Source organism: Propithecus coquereli, unplaced genomic scaffold (genome assembly GCF_000956105.1).
Source record: "Propithecus coquereli isolate 6110/MARCELLA unplaced genomic scaffold, Pcoq_1.0 Scaffold15, whole genome shotgun sequence".
NCBI lineage: Eukaryota > Metazoa > Chordata > Mammalia > Primates > Indriidae > Propithecus > Propithecus coquereli.
In genome coordinates this window covers 2,653,708-2,664,231 of record NW_012139413.1, presented here as the reverse complement: position 1 = coordinate 2,664,231, position 10,524 = coordinate 2,653,708, and the positions used below count along the sequence as shown (strand labels likewise).

General features: G+C 36.8%; 1 pseudogene across 1 annotated transcript in view; it reads right to left on the bottom strand.

Annotated features, from left to right (window-relative positions):
- Positions 1–238: 238 nt before the first annotated feature.
- The window catches only part of LOC105806929, a 38,329-nt pseudogene continuing 28,043 nt past the window's right edge, over positions 239–10,524 (bottom strand). The window contains exons 2-3 of the transcript XR_001137303.1: positions 1,175–1,594; positions 239–770 (exon numbers count right to left, since the gene is read on the bottom strand). The product of XR_001137303.1 is annotated as a eukaryotic translation initiation factor 3 subunit C pseudogene (transcript). The remainder of the gene's footprint in view (positions 771–1,174; positions 1,595–10,524) is intronic.

Sequence of the window (10,524 nt, the reverse complement as noted above, 5' to 3'; positions counted from 1 at the left end):
TTTTCTTACATGAGAGAAAGTTTTACAAATAGCACATTTAGTTTTCAGTTTCATTCATATTTTCCGTTTTCCTGATTCAACTGTGACTCTTCATACAGCAAAAGATAGCATTTTTCTTTGTATTCTGATTCACTCTGTCACCATATACACATATTTTTAAATAAATCTTTAATGATTGGGTTGTAGTTTAGGACTTAAAGATTGAATGGTCTAGGCCATGGGCACACAAGTGGAAAGCTCAGTAGGCTGTGTGAGACTTCTACTGGCCGCAGCCAGCACGGCACATGTAGCCCTCATTTTTGTGGTAACAATCCTTCTGGTCTCGGAGGTAAAGGCTATAGGTACCCTGCTTGTGGTCAAACACCCAGTTTCTCAGCCAGCTGCAGAGCCAAGCTCTGCTGGGCAGTGGGCTCAGTATGGTGCATCAACTCTGTCTGTGTTGGCTGGTCCAGGGAGGCCATCAACTCCTCATTGATGATCATCTGGCTGATGATTGAGTGCACAAGGGGCAGATCTAGCTCAAAATGTGAAACAGTGTCTCCATGCTGATGGAGTCATAGGAACTGCTATAGGTGAAAAGGTAGGTCCTCAGTGACTCTTCCTAGATCTTCCTAACCAGCATGGTGTGGACTTTGTCAACCTCGGAGGAAAGGTCCCACACTTTCCCATTCATCTTCTGCTTGGTGATAAAACTGTGGCAGGTCTTCCAGTCACCTTTATTTGTAACCTTGGAGGCTGTGACCACATGTTCTCTCATTGACTCAGGGAGACTGTCAGGTCTGGCACCTTGGCAGGCTGTTGTCCTGGTTCTTTGGCTCAAAGCTTGGAACATTCACAAGTAGGACTGGTGCAATGGAATGACCACAGACAGGAAGCAATCCCCCACAATTAGGTTTTATTGCAGAAAGGAAGGGAGCTATACAAAGCAAGAGTAGGTTATAGAGAAGAATGGGTCAGTCTCCATGAGTGGAGAAAGACATTAAGGACTCCCAGGTAGTTCCTTTTATTGGCCTGGTCCAGGGAAGGGCTTATGGGAGGTGTGGGATGTTACCAGATTATTGATATACATGATTGTTAGGTGTTTTGTGTTTTCCTGCAGTCCCTTCCCCTGATTCTCTGCCCCTAGCAACCGCTCTCCTGGTCTGTATGTGCCACCTGCAGATTTGGTCCCTGCCTAACAGGACCCAGCAAGAGCTGTCACTCGCCCACCCACAGCTAGTGATGGGACTGCTTGCTGATCATGTGATGGTGGGCATTACTCTCATGGAAAGCAATGTAGGGGATCTCCAGGAGTACAGTGGACACCAGATAGATACACACCGGAAGATCCAGGTTGATGTTTAGGTGGAAGAGAACCTCCCGGTGCCATTACACCTTCTGCTGCTCCTGGTTGCATTCCTGGAGGCTACACAGTAGCAGAAGCTGGTTGGCCCAGCCACTCGACTGCATGCCTGGCAGGGCCTTGTGTGCATCCTGGGTCAAGCCTTTTTGGAAGGCACAGATGGCCAGCTGCATTATGCTGTGGTGGTACAGGATCTGCACTGGAGGGTCTGTATGCTGAATGATGTCCTGTAGGTGGCTCATGAGCAAGATGCTGAAAAGAGTGAGGAGGAAACAGAAGGCTCTTCACATGAGGATGAGGATGAGAACAGAATCAGTGCCACAACTTTTTTGAAGAAGAAATCAGAAGCTCCTTCTGGGAAGAGTCGTAAATTCCTCAAAAAGATGAAGGGTGAACATGAGGACTCGGGAGATTCTGAAGATGATGAAGACTGGGTCACAGGTTCCACATTCTTTTGATTTAGACTCAGAGGAGGAAAAAGGAAAACAAACCACACTGGCCTCAAGATACCTTAAAAACACCCCCACCACAGAGGAGGACAAGAAGGCAGCCAAGAAGAAATGGGAGGGCAAAGACAAGAAGAAGCACAATAGAAAGCCAAAGCACCTGGATGAGGAGAAGGAGGACAATGCCACGGTATTTTGAAGAAGGTTTATTAGTTTTTGAAGAAGATAGTAGAGAATGAGATATAGCAACTCAACCGATCTTATAAAGTATATTTCTAATAAAAGCAACAAAGTGCTAGTTGTTTACCTACAGACATAATAAAATCATTGGCCATCCATAAATATAGCTCAGGACAAGGTCAAATTATAGTTTAGTGCCAGAAGTTCTGGATAATACTGTAAGTGTGTGCTACAGAATCTGCGCTGCATAGTCATTAAACATACACATCCAACTATTGGATTTATACCTGAATCAAAAATGCTCAGTGAGTTAGAATTTTTTAATTGTTGAAGAGTGCTGCTTTTGTTTGAATAAATCAAGTTTCATCTCCTGAAAACTCTACATAAATGCTCTAATTTTTTAGTAGACTATTGTTTCCATGATTTAACCACATGGTTCAAATGTGAAGGGTGGAACCCACTCAAAGTTTCTCTAAACACACACTGTTAACCTTGAGCCAAAGAGATTTTTGCAGAACCATTGATTTAGGCTTCTATACTTTCCCTTTGACTTTGCAAATGTGTGACAACTGCTTGCCTTCAAACCCTTTATTCTACAAGACACGTATTAGTGGGAATATATTTTTTCTCACACATTCTTGTTATCACATTTAGTCAAAATTAATTAAATATACACAAGATTGCACTTAGTCAAAGGTGCCTTACAATATGCTTGAAGATGATACCAAACATATTTACATACAATTCAATGTCCATATCACCATGTCAATAAAGTGCCATGCCAAATAAACCATGTCTTTGAGAGAAATACTGTTAAGATATTCGAATAAAATAGTGTATTTTACATGTAGAATTATGAACTTAGCTCTATGTGGTTATGGGGAGGCTTCATTGAGTAAATGACATAAAAGCTGGATATCAAAGAATAAGCATGATTTTCCCAGGGGGAAAAGGAGTAAGTTAGGCAAAGTGGGTGGAATTTCAGAGTGAAGATTTAAAAGTAAAAAGGATTGTGTTGATTACATTGTACAAACTGTGGACTAAGAACTGTGGGAAAACAATGATGAATGAAAAGTGCCCCCCATCATAATGTAGTGAAAAAGCTATTTAAATAACTCCATTATGAATACTATAAATGGAATGAGTGAACATTCATCTAACAGAGGAGCAAATTATTGTGGGACTACAGAGGAGGGAAATTGAATGACAATCTATACAGGAAGGTTTCTCAGATAAAATGGGATTGAGCTAGACCTTGAAAGATGAGTAAAATATGAGAGGTGGATTGAGGAGGAAAGGGTGTTTCTGAGAGAAGAAAGAGTGTGAATGTGAATTGAAGCATGTAGAGATCGTTCATAGACTGGCACATACGTCACTGTGACAGCAAAATGGGGCTCTGTTGTAAGGTTGGGAAGCAGGGAATAATGACAGTGAAACTGGAATGGTAGTTTGGCAAAATTCTTTGAATCACAGGTAGAGGACCTTGAACACTGGGATGAGAAGAGGGTGTCATAATTTGATTTCTGTCTGTTTTTTTTTTTTTTGAGACAGAGTCTCATTCTGTTGCCTGGGCTAGAGTGCCGTGGTGTCAGCCTAGCTCACAGCAACCTCAAACTCCTGGGCTCAAGCAATTCTACATCAGGGGTAAGGAGAATTCTGATTGAACGGAACCTAACAGGATTCTTGCTGAAGACAGGCCAAGGTGACCAGATATCGCATGGAGAATGGTGGAGGATTAAGAACCTGATCAGATATTGAGGATGAGGGGTTCTGACTAAACTGACTTAGCCAGGTTCTTTTGCTAAAACTAGATTTTATATGGAAGTGCACAGACGGGCCTATGGGAAGATTTAGAAACCTGCCAGCCTTTGTCTAAGCAAAGAATATTTGTCACTCTGATTACAACTGTAGTAGTTTTGTTTTTTCTTTTTACCATATCCTAAGTTTCTTTTATGTAATTTTTTGGAGTTGTGTTTGTTTGTTTATTTTATCCTTTTTCTCTCTCCATGCTTTATTATGAATATATTAATCATTTTTTTCTTATCTGTCTTCCAGTTCAATAAATCCCCTCCTCAACTAAGACTGATGCTAAACACATCTATTGCGTTCTTAATTTCAATTATTGTATTTTTTAATTCTCTGTAATTCTTAGTTCTATGCTGAAATCCTCTATCTGATCATCTAATTTCTTGTATAAATGAATTATGATTGCTTTAAAGTTCATGTCTGTTAACTACTATATCTGGATTTCTTTGGAGTTTGTTTCTCTTTTTTGCTTTTTTCTTGGTTGTAGGCCATGTGACCTTGCAGACAGTTAAGGTAGGAACAGATCATTCTAATCCAATCAGATGGGCTTTAGTCTTTGTAAGAGTCATTCTAATTCTATTTTACTCCTGCACTTAAAGTGTGGCCCTTTGAGGTACCCCAGCTGAAAATTTGGTGTCTTTTCTAGGGTTCCTTGTTGGTGAACTCTAAACTCCAATTTTTGCTACCCACCCCTTCCAGAAGATCTATTCAAATTCTCAACCTCTTAACTTCTGCCTGTGAATCAGTAAATGGTGGAGGGATTTTGGTGCAGGACATTGGGCTCACCTTTCTACCTCTCTTTACTTCCTTTGTCTTGGAACTTTTGACCTTCGTAATCCTCACTGCCTCAATATCTCCCCAATTCTTTAACACAAAATTATCTGGATGTCTATTATCTATCTATCTATCTATCTATCTCAGGGGGTGGGGGAACAGAGAGAGAGAGAGAGAGCAAGAGAGACTGTGTGTTTACGTGTGTCTATGTGCTGTCCAGTTTTTCTTATTTTTGATGAGAGGGTTCATCTGCAATAAACTAGTCTACCATTACCAGATGATGAAAATGCCTGATATAAACTCTTAAACATTTGCTGCTTAGTAAATAAAAAATTTTTCTCTGAAAACAATTTGCAAGAAATTCTGAAATGCATTTAAACTTAATATCCAATATTAATTTTATTTGCTGTGGATTTGTGTCCATGCTTCAGCTGTATAATTTTCCCCTCTTTGTATTCATTTTTTGTCATTTCTGCATGCACACCAATATAAGATGTTTTATTTGAGGTTAGTTGAATAGGTAAAGTTAACAATAAATGTGCTATCTCTAACAAAAAAAAAATTAATAAATTCTGAAATGCAATCCTGAACTTAAAATTGTGTTCATAGAATTTGTTGCTAAAAACAGAAATCAGAAAAGAAAGTGAGAGAGAAAGAGAAAAGAAGACAAAGAGTTTTGCCAGAGAAATTGGAGGAAGCAAAAGAGGAAGAGGAAGAAAAAGAGAAGATACCAATAGATCATTATGGATAGATAAGTTTCATCCTGAGCCTGCATCGCTGTTTTTTCTGAGTTTTTACATCTTGTATTTTTCTTGTATTTGCCACTTTGTGTTACTTCAACCAAACTGTCTGGGAAGTTTATAACCATCCTAGTTACTGGATGCAACCCACCATTCTTTATTTAGACTCTCAGTTGGTCTGTAGATCTAAGGCATAGATCTGCTTACACTTCTTGTATGTACTCCAGCTGAGACTGAGACAGAACTTTCTTTTTTTTTCTTCATCTGTGACCCTCTTTCAGGCCTTTCTTCATGTTCCTGGCCATCTGCCTGACGTTTAGATTTGCCTGCATTCTGACAAGGCAGAGTGGCTCACCTAGCTTAAGAATAGCATCATAGGTGCCAACACAAAATAGACCACATACACGATCCAAAATACCCCTTTAAGATTAGTTGAAACCCAGGACTAAGCCAGGAGTTGTTCCAAAAATACATCACTAGATTTTGTCTTGGGTGTCACTTTCCCATTTGGCAAGTTAGGGCTGGAGAAATTGAAACAGAGATTTCCTGTTAGCCTCTCCTATATTTGCTCCTTTCAGATATATACCTTTTACTTGTACCATCTTTAATATGTCACAGTTGCCTGAGCTTTTACAATTATTTATAGCATATCAGAATGTATTGAAAACTCTACATTTTGTCTCTCACCTTCTCCAAAAGTATTTCAGCCAAACCGTTCTCTTCATACTAAACAAATGTTTTTGCGTGAATAAATAATCAACTGAATGAATATTTGTTTTATATTTCTACTATCATCTACTATCTCTTGTGGTTCACAGAGCTCCCTAACTACCTGTGGTTTCTCTTTTTCTTGGCCTAGTGAAATCATACCCATCCTTTGGGGCCCTCTCAAATCTTGAAGCCTCTGCTCACTATTGCAGCTCACTTGACATCTAAAGTAAATTAATATGTTACTTTTATTTTTACTGTTTACTGTGATTAATCAAAAACTTTCTTTAACTAGTACTAAAACCATTTTACGTAAAGATATTTTTCCTCCAGAAATGGATGGGAAATTACTTTGTAGCAGGAAAAACATCCTCTCCTTATAATACCTATGTTCGCCTCATATTTATGGTTTACAAAGGATTGTCATCTATGTAGGAGTGTCTCTCTTAACCCTCAAACACCAGAGTAAGGTAGGTTAGTGTCCTTATTCTCATTTAAAGACCATGAAGCTGAAATGAGGGGAAGATAAGTGATTCGTCCAAAGTGATACCCTTACTAAGTGAAGAAGCCAGAATTGAACTAAACATTCTACTCTAAAATCTCTGACCCTTCTGAAGCATACTGTTTTTTGCTTTTTAAAATCCCCTTCAGCCTCCAGTGAAGTCCTTCACAAGTCATAAGGGCTCACCAAAAGAATGAATGAATAGAATATATTCTGTGTAGAATGTAGAATGAATGAATATATGCTTTATCCCACTCACTATTAATATATTTATTCAGAAATAGACCTAATTGATATTTGCATCAGAGTAAAAGAAGAATTCAACTGCAGTTGTGAAATACATATAGAGATATGAGTATTAATCAATGTAAGAAATGACTAATGACAATTAAAAGTCTCAATATAAAATATGGATTCTGTGGTGTTATGCCAATATTTCTATGTTCTGAGTCAAGCCGTTCTCAGCACTTGGGTAAAAAGGCTCATTGGCAAACAGGCCAACTTCTGATCTTATGCCTTAACTTACTCTTATCTTATTTAGATAAACTAATAGGTCATGCCTTGCGCGTGGGCACACTTATAGACACCTGAAACACATACAGATAACACAGTCAATCTACTAGCATGATCATCTCCCCTGACCCAGCTCTCTTGGAGATGCTGTGAGGCATTGTGAGTTATTGCAGGAAAGAAATTTGCATGCTGAGACCAGATCTTCCAGCAACTGGCTTCTCCAGTTCCTGGAACGTTTTGAAAATGTTAGACTGTCTGTAGATTGCTTTTCTGACATGTCAGTAGAGATTGCAAAGTATTATCACCACCACCAATTTACTTTTGTGACCAAGAAAAGTATACTTTAAAAAAAATGAGAAAAGAAAGAGAAATCTTAATGATAGGTTCTTGCACGTTATCAACATTACTGTAAATTAGCTTTTGTGCTAGAACAGCCTGTTTGGTGCCAGGAACAATTCAAAAGCCTTACAATACAAAAAGGTGAGGTTTTAATACAATGTAGTCTAGACAGAAATTGTGTGACAATACAGTCAAATCATTATTGTAAAATTAAAAAAACAAGATAAAATAAATGATGCAAAATTACTTTTATTCACTTCTAGGTGCTAGATCCTGCCCCCTAAGGTAGGGTAATTTTTACTGATGGTTCTGTCTCAGAAAATTTTTCAACTTCCCTGGCCACAGGCAGTGATTTAAAATACGAAAGTTGTGAATTCACACCTAAGGTGTACAATGCACACTATATGGGTGATGGACACACTTAAAACTTTGACTCAGACTGTACAAAAGCAATTCATGTAACCAAAACATTTGTACCCCTGTAATATTCTGAAATAAAAAATAAAAAACAAAAAATAAAAATAAATAAAACTGCAAACATCTTACTCCCCCCCCTGATAAATAAATAAAATACAAAAGTTGAGGCTGCAGTTTTACTTTTGCCCAAATTCAGATTGGCCATCATCTCTTCAGCACAGCTCTATCATTGCCAGTTCTTCAATATACCTGTGTTGGGGAATGTAGGTCTATAACTCTGCCAAGACCAGGGCCAATTGTTTTGTAAGTTGGCAGGCCTGGTGTGCTGCTACAAGTCAAGACAGTGTCCTAGCAACAAACTGTCTCACCTCTTAAATTATCTCATTATTCTCTTACCCTAAGTTGGGAGAAAGCTCATAATTTCCTTCCAATATATTTTCCTGTCACAATTCAGTTTCTCTTTTAATTACACGCAGGAAAAGAGGTTTTCGTTGTGGTGATGGGTTTCTTTTCCTTACCATTTAGGGTCATTTAAATTAGAATACATTCTTCATGAATATATATGTATGTATACATATACACACACACATAAAAATTAAAACTTCATCTGTTGCTTCCTTTAATCTCTATATTTTAAAAATATACATTTTTTTCTGTTAGCTTAGGACCAGTTCCAACTTCCAATCCCCAATTTAGATTACATGCTCTGAAACTAACTCCAAACATTTACTGAGTTTGAAGGTCACAGTGCTATTGATTGATTTCTAGTTATAATGTATGTTGTCCTAACAAGAGTTGTGCTTTTTTTCTATAACATTGGGTTGAGTCCAAAAATGCAAGGATCAAAGCATCTGGACTTGTTGCTTTCATGTTTGGCATATAAAGGGGCTGGCAGTCACCAATGTGGTCTTGGCTGCACCCTACTTGTTTTCATTCCCTGATGTGAAACAGTTGGGAATCACAGACCCTCCAACAGCTAGAGTGGACTCAGTAAAAATTGGCTTAATAATCTGCCAAGCATTTGGAAGTGCCAGTCTCCACAGTTTTTCAACAGTTATTGGCCATGACATGTTTCTTTCTTTTTTTCTTTTAGGAAAGAATTTGCTGTGAAATTAGTTTTGAGATCAACATTTGAAATAGGTAAACTATTCATCATAATAAACTGACTTTATCATCTTCGATCTCATTTTATTCATTTTCTTTACATTTTTCATTTTTATTATATGATGGTTCCTTTTACACATTCGTTTATCTGTCTTTCTTAAAAATCAAGCATTATATATAACAAATGATGTAGAGGGTGCTAACATTTGACAATTCTATCTAAAGTTCATTAATTTAAAAAAAATTTTCTAGTTATCTCAAAGTTTCCAGTTATTTAGACATAAAATGTTCTATACTAAGTAATTGAAACTCAATTCCAGTAAAAAATATTGAACATAATTATAAAGCACTATCTTAGATGTGAATATCTATTTTCATTGGAGTGAGGACATTTCCAGATCAAGTTTGTTTACATTAATCTCTAGGGAAATGTTCTTCCTTACATTGAGTTTTGTTATAATGAATGCTATTTAGAAAGGTGGAACTGTTAGCTAAGGCTTATAAATATTTTCATTATTTAGAAATTTCAGTGGCTTTGAATATAGGTTTTATATTTATCACCATTTTTACCTTTCTCTATTACATTTTTTTTTTGCTCAAAAACGTTATATTTAGCATACATTTTCTATGGATGATTAAGATTTTCTCGAGAAGACCATATGAGGGTAAGTTTAATAGTATTGGGTGCAGGAGTAGGGAGCTAAGTTGGGAGAATATATTAATATTTTTCAGTAAAACTAGAGCATTAATTTGAATTTGAACTCTACCTATTGCAATTAGACAAAAGAAAACAATAATTAACTTAAAAACTAGAAAGAAAATTACCATTGTTTGCTAATCATATATTTGTTTGCCAAAAAAATTTCAAGAAATGAATTAAAGGCTTCACAAACAATAAATGCATTTAGTAAGTTTGTTGGGGAAATGTTGATATACCCAAATCACCTGTCATCATGTATAAAAATAATGACAAAAAGTAAAATGGGTACCCTTTGTATAATAGTGACAAAAGGTGAAAAATGAAAGAATAAGTTAAGAGGAAATGCATAGGAGCTATAAGAAGAAAACTGTAAGATACTACTGAAGAAACAACTAAGATTTAAGTAGGTGGAAATGCATATTTTTTAGTAAGACACAATATCTTAAAGATTTCTTCTTAATCTATATATTTAGTATTAACTTTATAAGAAGATGAATTTTTGGAAGTAGACATTCTGTTTCTAAAGTTCATGTGGAAAAATAAACAAGCAAGTAGAATAAGAACAATACTGAAAAATGAAAGTAATAAGGAGGAAGCAAGCCCAATGTTAAACCACATTACAATGCTGTAATAATTAAAACAGTGTGATGCTGGCGCATGACTAGATAGGTTGTTTAATGTAATAGACCCAAACTGCCATAAATAGATTAACATATACACAAGCATGTAGTATATGATAAAGGTGGCATTAGAAATAGTGAGGGGAAAGGGTTTATACAACAAACTTGTTGGAACAACTGAATAAACATCTGGTAGAAAATGATACTGAATCCCTACCTCAGACACTATGCCAAAATGAATCTCAGATGGATCAAAAATTTAAATTCATAGGAGAATGTCTTTATAATATGAGTGAAGAAGGCCTTTGCAAGTCAGATGTGAATCTAGAAGTC